Consider the following 26,255-nt stretch of genomic DNA (forward strand, 5'->3'; position numbering starts at 1 on the left):
TCCCTCCTGTTGCTGCTAGGAGGGGTCTGCGTCATAGAGGACTTCTGGTTAGTGGCTCAGGCTCAAGTTTGAGGCCATCCCTGGCCTGTGTGACAAGAGCTATCAAGATGAGGTTTTTCTATGTCTCTGAAGGCGGAGGAGTCATCTCCTGGTGGACATAACTTTGAGATGGTTTTAGATACATTCCTGGATGCCAGATTTGTGACAGGGCACTGTGGGGAGATAACCTGTTTTGTCCCTAATCTGTGGAAGTGGGGTCTGCCCCCTCTAGGCTACACCTTGTACCGGTCAGAGACCAGACTCAGAGGTGGAACAGTTATGCTGTGAAGGAAGGAAGGGACAAGTGTGTGGTGACCAGTCCCTAGCACGTGTGGGACACTTGGCTAAGTGCTTTTATGGAGAAGGTGTTGGGGGGACCTCAGGTGCACAGAATTGGATTAATCACAGTCTTTGGTTTATCAACATTATGATCATTGGTCCACAGCCTTTATATTTGTTTTAGTGATGTAATACGTGCCAATATAATGCTCCCTGAGTGCTTTTCCGTACGTACAGTGCATTTCAGCCTCGCAAAATGCACAGGATTCAAATGGCAGGATAGGTGTTGAGTCAAGTTCTAGCAGAGTTCCATTTCCAGGAACGTTTCCATTAAATGTCAGTTGTCCCCACTGAGGCATTCATGAATTTCTTATTACTCCTAGTAATACACGGTACATTTTCCACCTCCTGTGGCAGGATATTCTTTGAAATATTTCTTTCTTCTGACCACTCTTAAATGCTGGCTTTTGACTTTCTCTGGCTCCATCACCTGGCAGCTAGGACCTGGCCTCCTAGTGTGGAGACAACCCTGAAGCTGGTTGACAAGGCACCTGGGTCACGGGGACCTGATATCTCAGGCAGGTTAGGAGATCACGTACTAGTAAATGTCAGGGTGGAAGTGCCGTAGAAATCACATCACCAAGGCCAGAACAACAGGGCCTCGCTCACCTCTGTGCCCAGGAATGCGGGCAGTAGCTTTGCTCTAGAACACCCAGGAACTGAAATAGCAATCTGTGTGTACATTGGTCCCCTGAGAAATCTTCTGGATCTCACTCACTTCCTTTCTCCTGCTGGGCTGTGTTCTTGGGTGAAGTGGTTGGTTAAATAATTGACTAAGTTTATACCACTATTATGTGGTAGGGCTGGGATTCAAATTCCTTATACTGACTGTCCATTTATGATGGTAATGCTTTGTCATACCATTTACCATTACCCCTGGGTCTTGGTTCAAGATTCTTCCCACAGGAGCTCTATGGGGTCAGTGTCTGCTGTCTTTGACAGTCTGCCGGGTGGGGTCTGTTTGGAAGTCTGACCAGTGAGGCCTTCTAGCACCTGGAAGAAGTTTCCCCCTATTCCAGGGGATCCTGACCTTTCCGTAGCTGGGAATGGCTCTGGGCCCCTTTCCTGGTGGCTGACGCACCTCCTCGTGTCTAGTTGCAGGCATGGCACATGGGGACTGACCTCCAACGAGAGGCCCAGATCCAGTCTGCAGAGATCTCCCTTCTGGCCATCTTGGCTGCCATTCAGGCTGTGGGGAAGGTGGAACGGCGGCCCATCCGACTTCAGAGCCTGGAGAGGTGAACAGAGACAGCCAAGGAGAAGATGGCTGTGGAGATAAAGAGTCCGCTGGAGGGCAAGTTGGGATCCTGCTGCAGGAGCACGGGCTGCTGCAGAGGTGGCTGGAGAACATGGAACAGGCAGCAAGGGGAGCCCCGCAAGGTACAGGAATTGGGTGTGGGTGGAGAGGGCCTGCTTGGACTCAGTGGGGTCCTCAGACTCATAGTGGAGGGAAGCCCGGTGGCTGCCAAGGCCTGACCTCTAGGTGCCTAATGCTAGTCACCAGTTGACTTTAAAGGGCTTGAAAAACGTCGGGAGGAAGGTGTGACACGGCAGAGATGTCTGCTGTGGCGGATGGCGTGGAGTTGGTTGGGGAGGGTGTGGCTGTGCAGCAGTGGTGTGCCTGCTACTCCAGGAAGACCTCTGAGCATGAACTCAAGTAGGGGAACTCACAGGACGTGTGTGTGCACTTAGGAGAGGGGATGAGAACCTAGGAGCCCTGGTCTTGAGTCCTTTTAGGCACTGGCCTCTGCCCTTTATCTGAAGTAAACATGATGGAGATGCTTTTGCAGTTGCCCAGTGGTTTGGCCAGTGATGCCTTGTGGTTTGGGGCAAGAGGAGACTGGAGCTGGTTTTAGCTGTTCTCTGAAATGGCTGGTGACTCACGTTGGCGCAGGTGACCTGTACTTCTAGGTGTGGGCGACTGCAGAAGATGGGGCCACGCGCTTCTTAGAGTCGGGGTGGGGCAGCCTGGGAGACAGGCAGAGGAGCTCCGCGAGCATGTCGTGAAGGTGAGCCCGGGTAAGGGGCCAGCCGGGCGACTTCCAAGCCTGAAGTCCTTGGAATAAAATCCTTTATTGAATCAAATGAGCCTCTAGGATCTGAGAGCTGGAAGCACTTTGAGATAATTTGACTGGCCCTCTGTCTTCAGGCAGGTAGAAGGTATCCTTGATTCTCGTTTTTAGTTTTTATGAAATGAAATGCAGGGAGGTTAGCTGTCTTGCCCGAGGTCTCACAGAGACTAAATATGAACTGGCCTCTGCTCCGCACTGTCTGCCCTTCATGTAGCACCAGAGGCAGCTCTTACACACGCATCTTCTCACTTGCTGGCGAGCTAGGGCCTCTTGTTATCTGTATTTGCAGCCCTCGGGCTCACCGAGCTGTACTCTGCACACTGTGAGTACTCCAGAACAACTACTGAATGAAGGATTCTTTGTGGGCCCCAGGCCCAAAAAAGGAGGTTCAGTCCTGGAATATTAAGTTCTTCAGGCTGTGGATTAAGAATAGGTGTGCATGAGCATGCGTGCTTGTGTAAGACACAATTAGATCTAAGTTTTTCAAGCTACCCCGCCCCCATTCCGTCCCAGCTTGCACCCCCGGATTCTCCCACTGCTTTGAGCAGGTAAGCAGCTGGCTTGTGTCCACTCTCCCCTCCTAAGGGGGCTGAGGCCCAGAACAAATGACTTACTTGCCTTCACCTGGCCGCCAAGGTTCCTCTTCGGGAAGGGCGTCCAGCATGCTGTGAGGCCATGGGGAGAGGGAGGATGTGGCCTCAGGGGAGGCGGGGACTATGTGGAAGGGAGGACGGCGGGAGGCCTGCAGAGTGGACGGTGCGCCCAGCTGAGAGCTGACTTCCAGGCATGCCTGACTCCCCCTCCCGGACCTGTTTCCCCGTCTGTCGAATGAGGTGGCTGGGCTGTGACTTCGGGCTCCTCCCGTCTCTCTTGGATTCCACTTCTTCCCTTGTGAGGGCAGCGGGATGTGCCTCCCAGCTTTGGTCACCTGCACTGCCGGCCGGGGAGCCTGGGAGCACTTGTGCTCCGCCTGAGACACGGCGCTTTCCGCCCCACCCCCCCGGCACATCAGGAAGAGGGGCAGATCCTGCGCCAGACCCCTGGCTGCGGCGTGCTCTCCCTTCCAGGCTTGCAGAGCTGAGCCCCGTCACCTCGCTTATGGCATACGGGCCCGTTTTCCTCCCTCATAGACTGTGCCGCCACCGAGCCTGAGCTGCGGAGGTGGGAGGGGAGGCCCTCGGAGCCTGGCCTCCCACCTTTGCCTGCTGAGGGCAGCCTGGTGTCAGGGGTCCGTGTTTCTGGAGAAACAGAGGGAGAGGAGAGTGGGATAAGCTGCTCGATGTCACACAGCTGACGGTTAGGGCAGACCCAGGTGTTCTGGTGCCCAGGGAGCGCCTGTGCCACTTGCTGCACACATATCAGTGTGGCCTGAGATGGCCCTGGGAGCTTGGGGGAGTGGCAGAGGGCAGACCAGACACCCAGTCCTGAGGCTGAGAAGGTTGTCGTAGAGCAGGCAGAGTCCTGAGGGCAGACATGGGCGGGAAGGTGGCCTCCTTCTGAGACCTTCTCTGACCAATATCTGCCCCCGCGTCTCTCAGCACCTGCTCTCAGGTGCCCCTCACTCTGCACTCCAGCTCCTTCTTCCTTCTGTCTTCTCCTTGGCTTCAGTCTCCTTGTGGGAAGGCACTGAGTCTTTCTGGAATGTCCCCAGCACCTAACACAGTGCCTGGCACGTGTGTAAATATCAAATAATGAGTGATTATTAAATGAATGATGAACCAAATAGGAGCTCAGTTTTCTTTATCTTTCAAATAATAGCACTGGATCTGAAATGCAGTTTTCAAGGCTTTTTAAAGGCGAGGAACCCTTTATTTAAATGACAGCTAGAAACAACACAGGGCAAAGTGGGACTACCCTGGTTGAAGCAGGGGACAGGAACCCAGGAGCCCTGTTCTCTCAGGACATAAGGGATCATGCCAAGACACCTGTTCCTTGCTTTCTAGACTCTGACATTTTATTTGGGGAGAAAGCCTTGCCTTTGAAGCAGGTCCTTCGAGTAGGTAAATTAAGTTACCATGAGCTCAGAGCTGGGAAGAAGGTAGGTATTGACCAGGGTATTGAGTGGCTGGCATGTAAGACTGGTGCTAAAAGTGGCATTTTCAGACTCCCGCCGGGATGGGGCACGACAGCAGGACAAAAGAAACAACGAGTGAGAGGCTGGCAGGCAGGGTTGCTCTTGTGGTTTCTGACCTGTCTCTGTGAATGCCATTACTGCAGGAACCTGGGAGTTGCTTCCTCCTCTGTGGGGCAGGGAGTGAGCTGGGCCAGCCCCGCAGTCAGCCTGTAGCCACCGGGCCTGGGCCCCTACAGCAGACGTGTCAGGACTGGGCTGTTCACAAGCTCCTAGGGAGATGCAGAGCATGCAGGGCCTAGTCGAGGTGCCCCGGCTGCAGAAGCCCCCAGCCCTGGCTCAGCTCTGCCGTGGAGCGGGGCTTTGCTCTTGTGTGGGGCTCGAGTGAGCATTGGGAGGCAGAGGAATGAGGTCTTCGGGGGACTCGGCTACCATCCTGTGGTCTGGGAGGTTCCTGATGTTTCAGAAGTTACTTCCTTGCATTCCACCCTCTCTGTAAGCTTTTCCAGATTCATTAGGAGAGAGCTGTGCTTCCTGCCTAACCCCCAGGACAGGCCCTGCTCCTGGGAGCTGTTTCCACACACTCTGGCTCAAACCTGCGGGCTGACAGAGTGTGTGCAGATTGCTTTATTTACTTGTGTTTCCAGGGGCAGGCTTCTCTTACTGGAATTCTAGGACAGGTGTATCCTGTGTTCTCCGTCAGGAGGTCTGGGCGTTGAAGTTCCAACATGTTCCTCAGGGGATTCGGAGGCAGGTCCACATTGGAGGACCAAGGTTGGAGATCCCTCTGAACAGACTAACCAGCCTCTAACCTTTGGAAGTGTTTGCTTTTTGACTCTGCAAACGTGTTCTTACAAGAATACATTCTCACCAAGAAAATGTATGCACGTGAAGCTGAAGGGCTCTCTGTGCTGGCCACCCTCCATCCCCAGCCCTCTCTCCAGGGTCTCCACTATTGTCATTCTGGTGTATAGCCTTTCAGCCTCCTTCCTTATGCATTTTCATACATGTAGGTAGTGCGGAAAAAGGTTTAAAAGGGGTTAAAAACCACGCATACCATACTGTGTGTATCATTCTGCAGCTTGCTGTTTTCACTTAGGAATATGTCTTAGGGACCTTTTCCCCTTGGCACATTTTGATCAGCTGCACTCTGAGAGCCTGGACTCGGCTGCATGATAGGAACTTCGTTTCCAGAGCCCTGATTAAGTGTGGCAGCCAGTAACAGAAAACTACTAGAGCTCATCAATGAATTCAGTAAAGTTGCAGGATACAAAATTAATACACAGAAATCTGATGATTTCTATATACTTAACAATGAAAGATCAGAAAGAGAAATTAAGGAAACAACCCCATTTACCATCGCGTTGAAAAGAATAAAATACCTAGGAATATACCTACCTAAGAAGGCAAAAGACCTGTATTCTGAAAACTGTAAGACAGTGATGAAAGAATTTGAAGACGACATGAACAGATGGAGAGATATACCATGTTCTTGGATTGGAAGAATCAATATTGTTAAAATGACTGTACTACCCAAGGCAATCTACAGATTCAGTGCAATCCCTATCATATTGCCAATGGCATTTTTCACAGAACTAGAACAAAATATTTTAAAATTTATGGAAACAAAAGAACCTGAATAGCCAAAGCAATCTTGAGAAAGAAAAATGGAGCTGGAGGAATCAGGCTCCCTCACTTGAGACTACACTACAAAGCAACAGTCATCAAAACAGTATGGTACTGGCACAAAAACAGACATATAGCTCAATGGAACAGGATAGAAAACCCAGAAATAAACCCATGAACCTATGGTCAATTAATCTATGACAAAGGATGCAAGAATATACAATGGAGAAAAGACAGTCTCTTCAATAAGTGGTGTTGGGAAAACTCGACAGCTATATCTAAAAGAATGAAATTAGAACATTCTCTAACACCATATACAAAAATAAACTCAAAATGGATTAAAGCCCTAAATGTAAGACTGGATACTATAAAACTTCTAGAGGAAAACATAGAACACTCCTTGACATAAATCGCAGCAATATCTTTTTGGATCTGTCTCCTAAAGTAATGGAAATAAAAACAAAAGTGAATAAATGGAACCTAATTAAACTTAAAAGCTTTTTCACAGCAAAGGAAACCATAAACAAAACAAAAAAGACAACCTACAGAATGGGAGAAAATATTTGCAAATGATGCAACCAACAAGGGATTAATTCCCAAAATACACAAACAACTCATACAGCTCAATATCAAAAAACAAACAAACAACCCAATCAAAAAATAGGCAGAAGATCTAAATAGACATTTCTCCAAAGAAGACATACAGATGGCCAACTGGCACATGAAAAGATGCTCAACATTGCTAATTATTAGAGAAATGCAAATCAAAACTACAATGAGGTATCACCTCACACTGGTCAGAATGGCCATCATCAAAAAGTCTACAAATAATAAATGCTGGAGAGGGAATGGAGAAAAAGGAGCCCTCCTACACTGCTGGTGGGAATGTAAATTGGTGCAGCCACTATAGAAAATGGTATGGAGGTTCCTTAAAAAACTAAAAATAGAGTTACCATATGATCCTGCAATCCCACTCCTGAGCATATATCCTGAGAAAACTCTAATTCAAAAAGATACATGCACCCAGTGTTCATTGCAGCACTATTTACAATAGGCAAGACATGGAAGCAGCCTAAATGTCCATTGACAGATGAATGGTACACACACACACACACATACATATATACATGTATATATTATATACACACACCATGGAATATTACTTAGCCATAGAAAAGAATGAAATAATGTCATTTGCAGCAACATGGATGGACCTAGAGATTATCATACTAAGTGAAGTAAGCCAGACAAAGACAAATATCATATGATATCACTTACATATGGAATCTAAAAAGATGCAAATGAACTTATTTACAAAATAGAAATAGACCCACAGACGTAGTAAACAAACTTACGGTTACCAAGTGGGGAAGGGGTGGGGAGGGATAAATTAGGAGTTTGGGATATACACACTACTATATATAAAATAGATAACCAGTAAGGATCTACTGTATAGCACAGGGAACTATACTCAATATTATGTAATTACCTATAACGGAAAAGAATCTGAAAAAGAATATACGTGTGTGTGTGCGCGTGTGTGTGTGCGTGTGTGTGTGTATAACTGAATCACTTTGCTGTACACCTGAAACTAACACAACATTGTAAATCAACTATACTCCAATTTTAAAGAGACTGTGGCATCCAGGAGCAAGTGGCTAGGCTGGCTGTCCCCGAGCATCATGGTGTCAAAGTTGCCTGCGTGCACCACAGAAACAGAAGAGCTGTACCCTGTAGTCCTGCGGACAAAATCTGGCATGGTGTTGCGAGATGTGGGCGGCCATTAGATATTGGTGGTCTGGAATGTCCTACATTCATTCATTTAACAAAAAGTGTGCTTCAGGGAGATTGGCTCGGTGCTTTGTGACCACCTAGAGGGGTGGGATAGGGAGGGTGGGAGGGAGACGCAAGAGGGAGGAGATATGGGGATGTATGTATATGTATAGCTGATTCACTTTGATATAAAGCAGAAACTAACACACCATTGTAAAGCAATTATACTCCAATAAAGACGTTAAAAAAAAAAAAGTGCCTACCCTGTGTCAAACCCAGGCAGGGAAAAGGAGCAGTAATTATTCCTTATTCTTAAGATGGGTTTTAGAAATTGGCGCCAATTGGTGAGGTCACCCATTCCACCAGGCTTGCTGTCTTAGAATGTCAGTGCTAGATAACAAGCTAGCAAACAAAACAACAACAACAACAAAAGGTATCGATCAAGAGACGTTTTTGAAAGGCAATGATGTGACCAGATTAATTTTGTAGATGTTATGGGCTGAATTGTGTCCCCCACCAAAATTCGTAGGTTCAAGTCCCAACCCCCAATACCTCAGAATGTAGTCATGTTTGGAGATAAAGCCTTTAAAGAGGTGATTAGGTTAAATGAGCCCATTAGGGTGGGTCCTGATCCAATAGGACTGGTGTCCTTATAAGAGGAAGAGACACTAGTGCGGCACATGCACAGAGGAAACGACCTGTGCGGACATAGTGAGAAGGTGGTCACCCGTAAGCCGAGGAGAAGGGGTCTCAGAAGAAACCAACCCTGCTGGCACCTAGATCTTGGACTTGCAGCCTTCAGAACTGTGTGAAAATCAACTTCTGTTGTTTAAAGCCCCCAGTCTGTTGTACTTCGTGATGGCAGCCCAAGCAGACTAAGGCAGCTGGTAAATTGCTGGTGGCTGTGCAGAGGGTGGACGGCTTAGTGGATGGAGGAATGAGCTGAGGCTGGCAGGCTGAGGCTGCAGACATGGCCCCCAGACCTCCTCTCTCTGTGGATGCGGCACCAGGATCTGCATATGCTGCAGGTGCTGGAGGTGCCTCACCTCCCCCTGCTGCTGAGCTGGAGAAGGCGTTCTGTCAGGATTGGCCTTTGTCAGCGCAGAAAGATTCTCTCAACCTGAGTTATGTACCAGGTACTGCGTTCGACGATGGGGCTTCAGAGGCAAATATAACATAGTGGTTGTTCTCAAGCAGCTCAGTCTACTGGGGATACCTGTAAATAAACAAATTATCACACTAGTGCTAGAGCCAGTGGTCTGTAAAGTTAAGGTGCTAGAAATTGCAAGTATGCATCCTTTTTTATTTGCATTTTATTATAATTTACACAAAACAGCTGGATTTGGGAACTGTATCACTCCTAGTATCTTTATTGTGAATGTTTTAATAACTTTTATTTTTTGTACGAAAAAATGTACATGTTTATGTGGAGGATAGATGCCCAGTGGGAGGGGGTGGAGGTGAGGGAGAGTGTCACAGAAATGGTGACACTTGGGCTACATTGTGTTTCTGTTCTTGTTACACTTTCTTTTTTAGATGGGTAATGAAATACTGAAATAAAGAATGCATTTGCATGGTTCAACATTCAAACATTAGGAAAGGGTGTGCAGGAATATTCCATCTAACCTCTGCCCCCCCCACTTCCCCTCCCTGCAGGCATCTAATGTTGGCCGTATGTCTTTCTAGAGAATTTTTATGCATATGGAAGCAAATATATTTTCTCCCCTCCTTTGTTCCTCACTGACGGTGGCGCTATATGGTGTGTACATACATTGTTCTGCAGCTTGCTGTTTTGTTTCTTCGTTGTCCGTCTTTCCGTATCGGTGCATAAAGAGCAGAGCATCACCATTTTTATGGCTGTTTATTAGTATTCGACTCCAGGATGTTCCATGACTTATTTAACCAGTCCTCGGATGAGGGACAATTGGGTTGTTTCCAGCGTTTTGGAATTACAAATAATGGTGCAGTGGAATAGCCTTGCACAAACATCATTCCACAAATATGTGCATATGTCTTTAAGTTTCTAGAAGTCTCATTTCTGGGTCAGAGTTATGTGCTTTCGTCATTTCGAGAGTCATGGCCAGATACCTGCCACCAGTGTAATCAGTGTGTGCTCCTCGAGGACGCGTGCCCACCCCTGTTCCTGCGCGTCGTTCACGCCGCCCCAGCGAGGAGCAGTTGGTCAGCTCTAAGTAGAAGAGCTGGGAAGAGGAGGGAGCTGGAGCTGATGATGCCCCAAAGTGAGGGAATCAGAGACTCCAGACTCCCCAGTGAACGGTGTTTGCCCATGGCTATAATAATACCGGCAATAGCTACTTTTTATTAAGTATTTGTTATGTATCCGGCAGAACTCTATAAAGACTCGAAGTCAGGAGTCAGCACATTTTATTCTGAAAAGGGCCAGAGAGTACATATTTTTAGTTTTATGGGCATTTGGTCCCTGTTGCAACCACTCAACTCTGCCCTAGTAGAGGAAGGCAGCTGCAGATGGGTGAGAGCAGCTGTGCTCTGATAAAACTTGATGGACTCTGAAATTTGCATTTCTTATAATTTTCACATGTCACAGTATATTATTATTATTAGAAATAACAGCTAATGTTTATTAAGCACGTACTCTGTACCATTTCCACCCTCCAGCCATTTGAAAATATCAAAACCATTCTTTGCTCCTGGGGCTGTACCCTGGCTGTGGGCTATAGTTTGCTGACTCCTGCTCTAAAGGATCTCATTTAATCCGCACAATTGTAGGGCCTTTTATAATCCCCACTTAACAGATGAGGAAACAGAGGCATAGAAAGGTCAAAGATCTTGTCTGCCAAATGGGCTATGATGTGAATAAGAGAGGACATTCAGAACATGGAGACGACATCAGGACTTGAACCCCAACTTCTTGACCTGCCGTCAGTGCTCCAGCCTCAACACATTGGTGGGTCTGACTATCCCTTCTCTCTCCCTGGAGTTACACCCAGGGCCCACGTGGCTCATCAGTTCCCGTGGGGGTCCTGCTGCCTACAGACTGTGCCATCTCCTCTCCAGGACCCCCTCCCACCTCACCCAACACCAGCCGTGTGCACCAGCCGTTCTTGAACCTTGTCAAGAGCTTCACCTGATTCCTTAGTCCTTAGTGCCATTTTCACCCAGAATTCCTTCCCTACCTCCCCTGTTTATTAAATGAGCCCCTCAGAGTGCACAGCCCATTTCAAATGGGGAGCATGTCATGACCCCCGCCTCTGGTCAGGCTTCTAATGAATGCTCTCTCTCTCTGTGTTCCCATAGCGTCCGGTTCTCACCATGTTAGTACCACTTGTTGCCGTGTCAGACACCTCCTCTAGGCTGCCCGCTCCTGAGGCCAGGAACTGTGCAGTTGATAGGGTCAGGCACACAGTAGCCACCTACGAAGTACTTGTTGGATAAATGAGCGAAAACCGTCAAGGAATCTGTGGCTGTGGAGGGCTTCTGAGGACTCCAGGCCGCAGAAGCAATAGACTGCTCTCCTGCTTCGTATGGTAGACTCGACCGGCGAGGCCCAGAGCTGCAGAGGTGGCCCCCTGGGGCCATGTCTTGGCTGCCCCTGACTTCTTTTGGGGGCTCACCCTCCCTCCCTGTACTATAGACGTGTATTCTGAGTGGGAGCAGATACATTCTTATGTGACATCACTCCTGAAATGGTTATACCACTTAAGTACCCTGTCCCCTGGTTGCACTACAACCCAGCCAGGCCAGGCCTTCTCTAGGATTTTTCAGAGTTAAGCCCTTTTCTCTCTGGCAACCACGGTGTGGAGATGTGAGCCTAGAGGTGCTGGAGGTGGGGTATCAGCTGCGTGGAGAGATTGGTTTGAGAGATTAAAGCTGATTTGAGAAGGAAGCAAAGAAAGGGAGAGTCCTGATAACTTTTGAATTTCTGGAAGTCAGTTTCTTCTCTGATCTAAATTGCTTAAAATTTTTTTTTATCAGTTGAAATTTAATCTCTGCCACTGACTGTCCGTGTTAACGCAACATGATTCTGCACATGAAATGATATTAGCAGGACAGTTGTAACTGGGGGTATAGCTCAGGGGTAGAGCATTTGACTGCAGATCAAGAGGTCCCTGGTTCAAGTCCGGGTGCTCCCTTGTTTTCTTCACTCACATGACCAACCTTAGAGCTCATCTCTCAGGTGAGAGTATTTGGGGGAAAAGGTGAGAAATGGGGGATTAATAAAGAGCTAGAGAGATGGATGCTGGGTAAACAGACTCAACAGATATCGCTAGAGGCAGTGATCAGATTGAAACTTGAAACAACAAAACCTTGTCTGGCCCTGCACTCTTTGGGTTGCAGGAGGAAAAGACAGGGAGGAGAGACACTAGACTGTTGCCTGATGGCGTGATGAGCTGGGCTGAGCATTGCTCCCTCTCCTAGACCCTCAGCCCTTGCTGCCTTCTCCTTCCCTCCCTCTTGCTGTGCACAAGGGCATTTACAAGACAATCATTTCTCTTTGTTGGTCTGCACATGCAGCTCAAGCCACAGAGGCCCCTTGGCCTTGGGTGCAGAGACTAACCCTGGCGGCCTGAAACCAGGACGATGACCACGTTGTCCTTTGGCAGATATATCGCCAGGGAAGTCCCAAGATTGAGGTCTTAATCAGCTAGGGGTCCCCAGCACCTGGCACAGGTGGGAACATGGGGCTCAGGAAATGTCTGTTGAAGGCATGAACTAGCCCTGGGCTCCTCCCCCACTCTCCCCTCCTGTGTGTCTGACCTCTACAGGCTCTTACACATCCTATCTCTTCTCCCTACAGCCCCCTGCCCCAACCTTCCCCAGGTGCAGATGTGAGAAGGAAGCCCTTATTGAAGCAGCTCAGGGAGAGGGTGGGCACATGGAGACAGTCCTAGTGTCAGCACTAGGTTCTAAGGAATAAAAGCTTGTAGAAGAACATTTAACTTGTAAGGAGCTACCTGGAATTTTTTACTTGTGGTTCAGCCACCTGGCCTGAGTTCTGTCCTTTGTTCTGCCCTAAACTCAGAGGAACTCATTTCCCTCTTTGAGGAGGTAGGGACACTTAGCACAGCCGTTCATATAGGATTTATTTCCCTTTCTTTCATTCAACAAATATCTATTAAACACTTACTATGTACTAGATTCAGGCTCAGGGCTGAGCATCATTAAGAAAAGTGAGGCAGGATCCCTGTTCTCGAGGGACACATAGACCAGTGGGCGGTAGGTGGCCCTAAGCTCAGCGCTGTAGTATCGAAAGTAGGCATTTGAGATGCACATCCTGTGATCATCAGTGATGCTTCCACCTTTGAGGTCTTGATTTCAAGCACAGTATCTGACCATTACCTGTATCTTCTGACCTTGTCAGGTCCTCTTTCCTGTTCCTGTTTGGCTTTTCATCACCCACCTCCCCCTCGTGTTCTCTCCTCCTGCCCACACAGCTTGGATTCCATGACCCAGTGCATCAACCACTGGCTTGCAAATCTCTTACCTGTTTGGCCCTCTCTCCCTGTATTGTACCCACCTGGCAAAATCACAGTGCAGGTATTCGCTTATTCCATGCCCACATCCGAGCAGCCTAACACTGCTGGGGAAAATCATACAACTGTGCTGACGAAGTTCACCTGTGACCAAAATCTCAAGTCAGCATTGAACGTAGCTGGGCAGTCTTGTATACCTTTGCTGTCTCACTTTCTGAGACGGCTACTTCACCTCTTCTATGCTCTTTTTTTTTAAAAAAATTTATTTATTTATTTTTGGCTGTGTTGGGTCTTCGTTTCTGTGTAAGGGCTTTCTCTAGTTGCGGTGAGCGGGGGCCACTCTTCATCGCGGTGCGCGGGCCTCTCACTGTCACGGCCTCTCTCGTTGCGGAGCACAGGCTCCAGACGCGCAGGCTCAGTAGACGTGGCACACGGGCCCAGTTGCTCCGCGGCATGTGGGATCTTCCCGGACCGGGGCCCGAACCCGTGTCCCCTGCATTGGCAGGCAGACTCCCAACCACTGCGCCACCAGGGAAGCTGTAAAAGTCCAAATATTTCTGTTTTATGGTATGACGATGTAAAAATTGCCAGTTTTTCCTCAACATAAAGCAGCACTGACAGCATCCTTTGAACATTTTGTGCAACAAATGGGTAGAGGAGCCTCGGCTGGTCCTCTCTCCTACCTCTCTCACCACTGGAGCAGTTCCTGTGATCGCTGCTCAGCGAGAACACGCCTCACCCGGCTGAAAAGCCCTAGTCTCTTGCTTTCGTGAGTAACTGAAAAATTTGACTATGCTTACTTATGGCTTCTTTCTTGGTAACGACAATTAACTAAAACAACGTGGAAGAGCTGTGCCTTCCCCATCCCCAGTGTCTCCGTGGGTTGGTCTCCCCCACAGACGGTCCTCAGCGTGTCTTCTCTCGGGGTCTTCCTTTCTGCTCCACCGCCCAAGGGCCTGTCCCTGCGAGCCCGGAGCGCATGCCCTTGGCTACTTCAGCCCCTCAGGCCCGTTTCCTAGCACAGCTGCTCAAACAAGTCCTCTTCCCAGGGGGTCCTGGAGTGGCAGCCGGTGTCATGGGGGTGGAGACTGCGGGCCGGGGGTCCTATATGAAGCAGGAGCCAGCCGGTGAAATCCTGCCGGGTCTCTGCCAGGGAAGGTGCCCACCAGGCTGGGCCGACCTGGGCTCGCCTGGTGAGGGAGAGGGTCCATATAGGCAGGTGTTGTGCCCCAGGACACCTACCTGGTCGGGGACCAGTTCCAGCTCCATCAGCTGTGCTGGGGCGCTGGTTGCCACCCTCTTCCCCCGCGGTAGCTGAAACTGAAAATGTCACCCCCTTGGGTCAATGAAGGGAGGCAGGTCACAGCGGCCTCAAGAGCAGAGGAGGGCACAGTAAGTGTGCGGTCACTTCAGGTGCCAGGAAAACTGGCCACCAGCCAGCCCATGTGGACTAGGTCTCCCCTCAGTATTTCTGGACGAAATAGCTACTTCCCAAAGCCCATGAGCCTCGTAGACGTTGCTGGAGACCGCTTCCGTGGGGAGAGGAAGGGTTGATGGGGGAGTCGAAGCCTGCTTTAGCGTCTCCCTCAGTGGCCGGGAGGGGGCGCCCCGGCTCCGTTCCACACCAGCGCCCAGCCTTTCTCGTGAGAGGACAGCCTCCTCCCTGCCTGCCTCGCCCTTCCCGCTGCCCAAGCAGGGCTGCCCACCCTCGGCTACGGCTGTGGAGCTTGCCGCCCGCCGCCTTCCATTCCCCGGGGCTCACAAGCAAGTCATCATGGTGTTCCACCCCCTCCCCAAATCAGTTTTCTCCTTGAGATGAAATTCGGAGCTGGTTCAACTTATTTCTCCACAATATTTGCAGGTTGAGTGGATGAAGGGGGTTGAGTGAAGGAAGGGCGTGGGGAGGGGAGAAGGGGGGGGGTCATCTGTGTCTCAGGGCGTGGTGTCCTGGCCAGGCCCTCGTCCCCGCTCCCCACCCTGTGCAGGGCCCTCTCTGCTCCCCAGCGCCTTAGTGCAGGAGGGGAGGCGGGGACCACGGTCCTGTGAGGTGGGGAAAGCCAATGATGGCCCACTGCAGGGCAGACGGAACTGGGGTGGCAGAGGTAGGCGGAGCCAGAGAAAATGGAAGGAGAAGGAAGGATGTGTCTGGCACATAGAAACTGTTCAGTAGGTGTTTGGAGGTGGGCGAGTGAGTGAGTGATGGTAGTGAGAGCAGGCTGTCGCGGGGCAGGCTGCCTGCTCCCGGAGCTGGGCTGTAAGAGGCCAGAAACGGCAGTCAGGTGCCCAGATCAAGAGGTGCAGTTCATAGCAGAGGCAGGCTTGTGGCTGTAGCTCAGGGGTAGAGCGTTTGACTGCAGATCAAGAGGTCCCTGGTTCAAATCTGGGTGCCCCCTTGCTAAGGTCACTTTTAACTGTGATAAGAAGTAAATATAAATAAATAGGAAATCAAATAGGAAAGAGGCAGTTGTCACCCACAGCCCTGGGGCACTCCATTACCATGTTCTAGTATACGCGGTGTTCTTGATGTTACCTGGGCAAACCTGTGTACCTCCTCGTGTCTACAATTAGACAGCTGGGGTTTTAATTAATTGAAGTTATGGCTAGTTGTGCCGTGTGTCACAAGCCTTCCTCCAATGACAGTCGTGGTGGGTGAGTGCTACTCATCACCAGACTTCCAAAGTGTCTCCTGGGTTGATGAGCACACTTTATATGTGACATCAGTCTCAAGCCTCACTGAGTTCCAGATACACCTGACCCACTTATTTATCTGTGATTTTATTCCTGCCTTGGCTGGAAAACCCCTCCAGCTGCTTCTTCCAGCAAACTCCTTGCCCATCACCTCCAGAAGCCCCTCCTGACTTCGCAGGCCGGGTAGCTCCGACTCCCTGCTCCCAGAGCTCTCTGCTTGGGCTTCTGCCACCCTTTGGAAATCCTTTAGTTCATGGGCTCGTCTCCTATTTGGACTAAGACTCTGAAGAACAGGGACAATGTTTTGTTTGTCTCTGTGTCCTCAACATGGATGATAGGGCCTGGCACCTAACATGTTCCATGAGTGTTCGTTGAGTGAATGAATGAATGAGTGAAACAGTGAGCACCCTCCTTGAGGCCTCAGAGTGTGGAGGAGGCTCTCCCTGCGCTGAGTCTGAGGTTCACTAAAGACCCGGAACCAACGGCCTTTTCCTGTGAACTATGTGCCGGCTGAAGTAGAACCAGTAGTATAGACTCAAATGACCAGGTGTAAGGGATGGTGCCATTACCACGACCTGAGGAAGAGGAGGGCTGGAGAGGGGAAGACAGGAGAGCGGACTACAGTGGAGAAGACCTGCCACCTCCTGGGACATGTGGAAAGAGCAAGGAAGAATAGTCAGGGAGAAAGCAGCACCGTGGGTGAAAAGGTGCTAATGAAAAGCTCAACATAAGTGGGGGGTATGGCTTAGGGGTAGAGCATTTGACTGCATATCAAGAGGTGCCTGGTTCAAATCCACATGCCCCCTGCTTTGCTCACATTTTCAGTTACTGAAACAGAGACTGTGATTTCAGGCCCTTCCTTCCACATTTGAAATTTAAATTAACGTGCTATGTCTTGTTATACAAATTTAGGGTCCGGACTAGGACCAGCTCCAAGTATCCTCCCTTGACTGTCACACAGACAAGAGGTACTGAGGTCACATTTCTCTGAAGAGGCTGATGAAGTTAACCCAGTTTCCCCCCCACTCCCCCTGGGGACTCGTCCTTCATGGCTGGTGTGGAGACCAGTTTCTCATTTCCTCAACCTTACAGTAATCTCCAGAAAGAAGGCTATCTCTTTGCTCTTGCTGCTACCACTTGAGAAGTATAGAGGGTGTATATGCATCTTCCTTCCTAATTTCCAGAAGTGACTGTAAAGATTTGAAAACCACGTCAAAAGTAAACCCTCTTTCCTCCCCCTGGGAATTTCTCAGGGTGTTGCCTCTACCACAGATTTGGACCACTTGATTCTCCCTTCTCCCTCCTTTCTCTCCTACCACTTTTTCTTTTTTGAACCTCAGTCAGTATTTCCTTAGTGAGAACGCCTAAAAGTAGACCCTACTTTATATAATAAGATCTAAAAATCCAGATAAAATAGTTAAGAGATATAAATGGTAAAAAGAAACCTGCAAAAGAATCTCCACATTCCTTAATGGATAAGGTGATTTGAAACACTCTTTCCTATGAAGACAAATTAAAAAGCTGGAAAACTATTAAAAACATCTCATTAAAAGAATCAAAGAACTAACCTTAGACAGAAAATACTAGGTGGAGATTTGAAAAGGATGGGAAACAGAAAGTTAATGCTCCATACTACAGGCTGTTTTGGCCCTGAGTGTGTTTTTCAGTCCAAAAGAGGCAGCCGAGAGGCTAAGTGGAACTTTTGGAAGCCTCCCAGGATTAGGGGGATAAAAATCAGAATTCTGGGGCCCCCTGAATAGGGACACTGGTAAAACTATCTCTGGCTTTGGGCTTGAATCCTGAGGAGTAAGGGTGAACTGAAAGAAAACAGCCACTGCAAGAATTTGTGACTGGTCTTTGTGACATCTGAAAGGCCCAGAAAACTCAAGCCTTGACATTATGCTGAGGTCCTTTGACTGCTAGAGCTGCTCAGGTCCCTGGAAAAAGCAAATGAAGGAAGATATTATTATCCCCAGCCTCGAGTTAGTTCTACAAATAAAATTTTGAATACAGTGCTCAACACACAGTCAAGGATAACTATGTGCACGGGGAAGCAAAATGCCTTCAGTCAAAATCAACAGAAACAACAGATCACATAACTAAACACGGGGACTTTTTAATTAGAACTGTCAGAAACGCACTGTAAAATGACAGTGCTTGCTGTGTTCAAGGAGAGAAAAGCCAAGCTTCAATATTTCAGTAGGAAACTGGAAAGCATAAAAAGTGACTAAGAAGATTTGAAAAGAGAACAACCTAGAAAATTTTTTTTGAGTTTTTAGAAATTTTATATCTAAAAATCAATAACTAAAATTAAACACTCAATGAATATGTCTATGTTCTACCCAGTGAATAGATTCAGCTAAAGAGAAAATCAATGAATTGGAACATTGGGAAGAAAAACTATCCATAATAAAGCATGGAGAAACAAAAGTATGACAAACACAGAATAGAGAGTAGTAAATACAGAGGCTACAATGAGGTGGTCTAATGTCCATTTAAATGGAGTCCTGGAAGAAATGGGTGAGAATGAAGTGGATGCAATATTTGAGGAGACAGCCATTGAGATTATTTCACAACTAATGAAAGACATCAGTTCTTACATTCAAGAACCCTAATGAATATCAAACATAATAAGCAAGATGAAATCCATACCTAGAGTTACTGTAGTAAAATTGCAGAAAATCGGAGATAACAAGAAACTCTTATAAATATAATAAAAAAGAAGACATATTACTTTCAGTGGAGTGCAAGTTAAATTAACAACTGAGTTCTCAAGAGCAACAATGAAAGCCAGAAGGCAGTGGAATTGTGTGTACAGTTGGCCTTCAGTATCCATGGGTTCTGCAGCTACATATTTAACCAAGTGCAGAATTAAAATATCTGGAAAAAAATTCCAAATAGTTCCACACAGCAAAACTTGAATTTGCCTCACACTGACAACTATTTATATAGCATTTACATTGTATTAGGTGTTATAAGTAATCTAGAGATGATTTAAAATATATGGGAGGATGTACATATGTTACATGCAAATACTATGACATTTTATATAAGGGACTTGAACATCCGTGGACTTTAGTATCTGGGGTGGGAGATCCTGGAACCAGTCCCCTATGGATACTGAGGGACTGTACTGAAACACTGTAACTGTTAACACAAAATTCTATACTCAGGTAAAGTATCCTTCATGAGTGAAGGTAAAATAAAGACAATTTCAGACAAACCAAAACTGAAAGAATTCATCAACACCAGGCCTGCACTAAAGGAAATTCGTAAGGGGATATTCTAAGCAGCTTGGAACTGATCTGGATGGAAGGATAGAGATGTAGGAAGGAAGAAAGAGGCAAAGAAATAATAAGTATATGAATAAATCTAAGCGAACATTGACTGTATAAAACAGTAACAATAATGAGGTTAAGACAACATGTGGAATAACGTAAGATGGGAGGAAAATAAGTGGAGTTAAAGTGTTCTAAGATGTTTGTATTACCTAAGAGGAGGATATGCTATTGGTTAGCCACAGACTTTGAGACTTTGAAAAATAACTATGCATGTTGAGTTTCTAGCATAATCACTAAAATAGAACAAATAGCATTTATATTTTTCAAACTAACGGGGAAATAATGGCATTACAAAAATCTCAATCAATCAAACAAAAAAAGGAAGAAGGAGAGAAAAACATAAGTGACACATATTGAAGCACAAAATAAGGTGGTAGATTTGAATACAAAAACATCAGCAAGTACATTAAAAGTAAAGAAGTTAAATGCCCCAGATTAAAAGACAATGATTATCACATTGAGTTAAAACAACCAACTATGTTTTATTTACAAAAGACACGTCTAAAACTTAGGCATACAGAAAGATTGAAAGTAAAGGAATGAAAAAATATATAACTTGTAGAACATTAACAAAAAGAAAGTGGGTGTATATTATTATCAGACAAAATAGACTTGAAGACCTGAGATATTATTAGAGATGAGAAGATCACGAATTTAAGCTAAAAGGCTGAATTTACCAGGTAGATATAAGAATTCCTAACTTTTATGTTTCTAATAATATAGCTTCAAAATATGTCAGGCAGGGCTTCCCTGGTGGCGCAGTGGTTGAGAGTCCGCCTGCCGATGCAGGGGACGCAGGTTCGTTCCCCCGTCCGGGAGGATCCCACATGCCGCGGAGCGGCTGGGCCCGTGGGCCATGGCCGCTGAGCCTGCGCGTCCGGAGCCTGTGCCCTGCAGTGGGAGAAGCCACAACAGTGAGAGGCCCACGTAATGCAAAAAAAAAAAAATATGTCGGGCAAAAACTTGACAGAATAGCAAAGAAAACAAATCTAGAATTAGAGTGGGAAATTTTTACATACTTTTCTCACTAACTAATAGAATCAGACAAAAGCATCATGAATAATTTAGAATTTTTTGTTTAGTTTCTTTTTCCTCTCAGCTTTTTGAAGCATAATTGACAAATAAAACTGTAATGTATTTGAAGTGTACAGTGTGATGATATGATATAAATACATTGTGAAATGATTACTGCAATCAAGTTAATTAACACAGCAATCACCTCACATAGTTACCTTTTCTTTTCAGGGACGGGTGAGAGTGCTTAAGATATACTGTCATAGCAGCTTTCAAGTATACAATACAATATTATTAACTGTAGTCAGAATGCTGTGCAGCAGATTCTCAGAACTTCTTCATTATAACTGAAAGTTTGCATCCTTTGACCAATATCTCCCCGTTTCCCCCTCCCTCCAGCCCCTGGCAACCACCAATCTACTCTCTCTGTTTCTATGAGTTTGATTTTTTTTTTCCAGTTCCATCCATGTTGTCACAGATGGCAGGGTTTTCTTCTTTCTGGCTGAATAGTATTCCATTTAATATATATATATATATATATATATATGTATATGTATATATACCACATTTTCTTTATCCACTCATCCATTGACAGATACTAAATCAGCATTTAAAGGAATACTTATAGCTTTGAGCAATATACTAGAAAAGAAGAATAAATATAAATAAATGAAGGATCCATCTCAAAAGTTAGGGGAAAAAACGGGATAAAAGAACACTACGAGGGCTTCCCTGGTGGCGCAGTGGTTAAGAATCCGCCTGCCAGTGCAGGGGCCATGGGTTTGAGCCCTGGTCCAGGAAGATACCACATGCCGCAGAGCAACTAAGCCCCGGCGCCACAACCACTGAAGCCTGCGTGCCAAGAGCCCGTGCTCCAGAACAAGAGAAGCCACCACAATGAGAAGCCCTCACGCTGCAACGAAGAGTAGCCCCCGCTCACTGCAACTAGAGAAAACCCACATGCAGCATCAAAGACCCAATGCAGACAAAAATAAATAAATAAATAAATTTATTAAAAAAACAAAAGAACACTACGAGAAAGGAAATACAAGGAAGAGCAGAAATCAATGAAATGGAAAACAAACATGCAACAGAGGTGACTAACAAAGCCAAAAGTTGGCCTTTGAAAATCAAAATAAGTTTGATTAACTTTTGGTGAAAATGATAAGAAAAATAAGAAAGCAGACAAAAATAATCAAAAGCATGAATTAAAAAGAAAAGCTGCTTGGGAGATTGAGATTGACATATATACACTAATATGTATAAAATAGAAAACTAATAAGAACCTGCTGTATAAAAAATAAAATAAAATAAAATTCAAAAAAAAATGCTGCATTGGGACTTTCCTGGTAGTCCAGTGGTTAAGATTACACGCTTCCAATGCAAAGGGTGCGGGTTCAATCCCTGGTCGGGGAACTAAGGTCCCACATGCTGCGTGGTGTGGCCAGAAAACTTTTTTTTTTAATTAAAAAATTAAAAGAAAATGAAAAGCTTCAGTCTTTAGGCTTTAAAATAATAATCATAGAACATTACGAAAAATAATGTAGAAAAATTTAAATCTATTTAACAAACCTGTGCAAAGAACTTACCATGTGGCAGGCACTATTCTATATACTTTTAAAATACTAATTTATTTATCCTCACAACAACTCCACAAACTAGGTACTTATTTCGCTCATTTCTATTATCATGCCCATTTTATATATGGCAAAACTAAGGCTGAGAGAGTTAAGCAACTTTGCCAAGGTCACTCAGTTATGATCTAGAATCTGAATCCATGCATCATGTTTTAAGAGTCTAGGGACTTTATGACTATGTTATGTGGAAATTTAGCAAGAACTTTAAAAACACTACAACTTACCAAAGCTGACACAAGAAGAAACAGAAAAGATGAATAGTCCTCTAGTTTTAAATAGTAATTTTATTAAAACAGTTATTTGAAAGTTTCCCCCCCAAAATTCAGATAAGGTGGTTTCACTGGTGAGTTTTATCACTTACTTAATGCAAAATAACTCTATTTTTGCATAAAAACCTTTCTAAGAATAGAAAAGATGTATACATTGTACGACTTCGTTTGTGAAGCTAGCACAACCTTGATACCAAAACCCAACAAGGATAGTATATAAAAATGTATAGGCCAATCTCACTCATAAATATAGGTACAAAAAATTAAATAAGTTATTATATAACTGAATCCACAAATATATGAAAATGATAGCGCTTCATGACCAAGCTAGTTTTATATCTGGAATGCAAAGTGTGTTTAATTTTACAAAAAGCAATTAAGTGTAATTCACCGTGTTAATAGACTAAAGGAGAAAAATTATATTATTATCTCAATAGATGCAAAAAAGGGGTGGTTTTGAGAACATTCTACATTGATCCATGATAAAAAAAATTTTTTTGCAAACTAGAAATAGAAGGAAAATTCCTTAATCTGATAAAGACCATTTACAAAAAGTGTAGCCCACAACATTTTTTTAAAAATAAATTTATTTTATTTATTTATTTTTGGCTGCGTTGGGTCTTCCTTACTGCATGCGTGGGCTTTCTCTAGTTGCAGCCAGCAGGGGCTACTCTTTGTTGCAGTGTGTGGGCTTCTCACTGCGGTGGCTTCTCTTGTGGAGCACAGGTTCTAGGCACGTGCGCTTCAGTAGTTATAGCACATGGGCTCAGTAGTTGTGGCCCACGAGCTCTGGAGCGCAGGCTCAGTTGTCATGCACAGGCTTAGTTTCTTTGCAGCATGTGGGATCTTCCTGGACCAGGGCTCGAACCCGTGTCCCCTAGCGTTGACAGGCGGATTCTTAACCACTGCGCCACCAGGGAAGTCCACACAGCATGTTCTTAATGGTGAAATGTTGAAAGCTTTTCATTTGAAATCAGAATAAAACAAGATATCTACCATCAACACCTTTTTTCAACATGATCCTGGTGGTTCTAGCCATTATGATAAGGTAAGAAAAAGAGATAAAATAAGGATTGGAAAGAAGAAATAAAAATTTCTTAGATGACATGGTCATCTATGTAGGAAATCTAAAAGAATCAACAAATAAATTATTAGAATTAATGAGTGTTTAGCAAGACTATCAGCATATACCCTTCATTCCCGTACTTCCTTTTTCTCAGCAAAACTACAACTTCTAAAATGATACACTAGAAATTTCTGCATGCAAATTTTAAAACTCTAAAGTTAATCAATATCTTCATCTTCTTTCCTAACTACATAAAGACATTTTAATTCTTATGAGCCCTTTCCTAAAATATTATTGTTAGCTAGTATTTTAGTTCTATCTTTAAAAAAAAAAACCCTTATAAATTAGACATTAACACTGTGTTATATGGACGACTTTTAGATCTACTTGCATATCTACCAATTTCTTTGTTCAACATTCCTTCTTGCATCTCAGACCTCCTATATGGAATCATTTTACTTTTCTCTAAAGTATATATTTTAGATTTTTCTTTAGTGAGCATCTGTTGGCCATAAACTCTCCGACAGCTTGTGTCTGTTCTCGAAGAATGGTTTGGCTGGGAGTAGAATTCTGAGTTGGCTGATATCTCCTCTCAACATATTGCTTGTGTTACTGCACTAGCTTCTGGCTTCCTTTGCAACTGTTGAGAAGTCAGCCAGCAGTTCAACTATTCTTCCTCTGTAGGTGATCTCAGATTTCTCTCTGGCTGCCTTCGAAGGACAAAGTCCTCATCCTCAGCCAGGAGATCAACGTACAAGCAGGATTGCATGGTAGACCAGGGGAGGGGAGAGTGGGAAGATCAGAGGAGTGGGACAAACACATCGTCTGAGCAGAGCTGCCTTGCTTGGGTCTGAAGGGTCTTCTCTGACTCTTTACCTGCTGCAAAGCCAGATTCAGCAAGCAGAGAGGAAATTGGAACTCCCTTACCACCTTTAGTGACTAAAAGGGTAGGGGGCACCCAGATTTGAACTGGGGACCTCTTGATCTGCAGTCAAATGCTCTACCCCTGAGCTATACCCCCTGCCATGTCAGCAAGGTCCAATTAACACCATTCCATGTGCTGCCCCAATTGCCCCTTCAGAATGGGTTGGCTGAGTTGCCAGACCTGCTTTACTGCTAACTCATCCCCCTGCCTTAGTAGAAGCAACGGGCTCTTTTCTCCCACAGCTCACAGCCTCTACTGTCAGTGCTGGAGGAGGTATAACCTGGGGAGCATTCCCCGAAAGCTGGAAGGGTCTATAGTGACATCTCCATGGTGGTTTTTGTGCTGAGCACCTGAGACTCAAAGTCCCCACTGGCCTGGCCAAGCATGCAACACCTCGAAGACAGGACACACATGGACTGGATATGGGTCAGAGCATACAATGCCACACCCTAGGATGCAGGCTGGCCTCTCTCCCGTTGCCCCAGATCTCCATGTAGTCAACCCTTTCACTGTTGGGTGAGATGAAACGTCTGAAGAAATGATTGTCTCTAAGCTCCCAGTTCGCCTTTCTGTGCTCTGCTCTGTGCTGCTGGGTCTGGGACTCTGTAAACCTCTCTTGTCCTTTGCCAGGTGGATTCCTGGTTGGTCCTGCCAGCAGGGCTCTGTCCTTCCTGCCTACTGGGTTCCTGTCCGTGTCCCCGGCCATGACAGTCCATCCCAGGGGATTGCCGCCTGCAGTTTAGTGCTCATAGGGCCAGCTTTGTCATGTCACCTCAGGGACACTAGCACCACCTTAGGGGTTGGGGTCCCGCCTTAGGGGTTGGGGTCCCGGATCCACAGAGACCCTCCCCAGGTTTGTAAGATTGAGTAAGTTCATCCTCCTCCAGTTGTGTCCACAGACCGGGAGTCAGAGTGGTTTCTTGCAGGTACTCCCTCCATGATACTTAATCTTCCCTTTCACCCTTTCAGTCCTGTGATTTCCAATTGTTGTGGGTTAAATTGTGTCCCCACCCCCCAAAAAAGATGTGTTGAATCCTGGCCCCCAGTACCTCAGAATGTGACCTTCCTTGGAGAGGGGCATGAAAGATGTAATTAGTTAAGATGAGATCACAATGGAGTCAGGTGGACCCTTAATCCAATATGATGGAGTCCTTATAAGAAGAGGAGAGACACACAGGGAGAATGCAGCCGTGTGAACTTGGAGGCAGAGATTGGAGTGATGCATTACAAGCCAAGGGAGGCTGAGGGTTGCCAGCAACCCCCAGAAGCTAGGGAGGGGCCAGGAAGGACCCTCCCCAAGAGCCTTCAGAGGGAGCCTGCCCTGCCCATACCTGCATTTCAGACTTCTAGCCTCCAGAACTGTGAGACAATAAATGCCTGTTGCTTTAAGCCATCTATTTTGTGGCACTTTATCACAGCAGCCCTGAGAAACTGACACACAGATTAACAATTCTTTATATTAAGTGCTTTCTGTTAAAATGACCAGTGCAATTTTTGTCTCCAGACTGGACCCTGAATAATACAGAAATTGGTACCATTGGGATCCCATGAAACAGACCCTCAAAGAGGGTACGGGGGATGCACTTGGTCTAGTTCTTCATCTTCAAGACAGGGCCGAGTGTCTGACAGGACCCTGAATCATAAGGGGTGGCCATCTAAGGTACTGTAAGCTCCAGCCAGGTTCTCGTTTTGAGAGTGGTTTCTATGGGACACAATATTGTCAATTCAGCTCAAGGAGGAAAAGGGAACTTTCAAAGGGGGAATCTGGACTTGAAGCAGGGACCTCTTGAGCTACAGTCAGATGCTCTACCACTAAGCTATACCCCTAGCTGGCAGAGAGATCCTGTAATTAACAAACTTTACACTTCTACTCACACACAGCCTGGCCAGCAGAGAGCTGTTAGTCCCACTCAATTGTACCTGGACCGCTTTATGCCATAAC

The 26,255-nt window shown here is 46.1% G+C and overlaps 2 non-coding genes across 2 annotated transcripts; one reads left to right on the top strand and one right to left on the bottom strand.

Moving 5' to 3' along the window:
- Positions 1-11,960: 11,960 nt before the first annotated feature.
- TRNAC-GCA (transfer RNA cysteine (anticodon GCA)) lies at positions 11,961-12,032 on the top strand. The gene has a single exon. It is a non-coding gene; the product is annotated as a tRNA-Cys (tRNA).
- A 12,305-nt stretch (positions 12,033-24,337) lies between these two features.
- On the bottom strand, positions 24,338-24,409 carry TRNAC-GCA (transfer RNA cysteine (anticodon GCA)). The gene has a single exon. It is a non-coding gene; the product is annotated as a tRNA-Cys (tRNA).
- Between the last annotated feature and the right edge of the window lie 1,846 nt (positions 24,410-26,255).

This window comes from Pseudorca crassidens, chromosome 8 (assembly GCF_039906515.1).
Source record: "Pseudorca crassidens isolate mPseCra1 chromosome 8, mPseCra1.hap1, whole genome shotgun sequence".
In the NCBI taxonomy this organism is placed as follows: Eukaryota; Metazoa; Chordata; class Mammalia; order Artiodactyla; family Delphinidae; genus Pseudorca; species Pseudorca crassidens.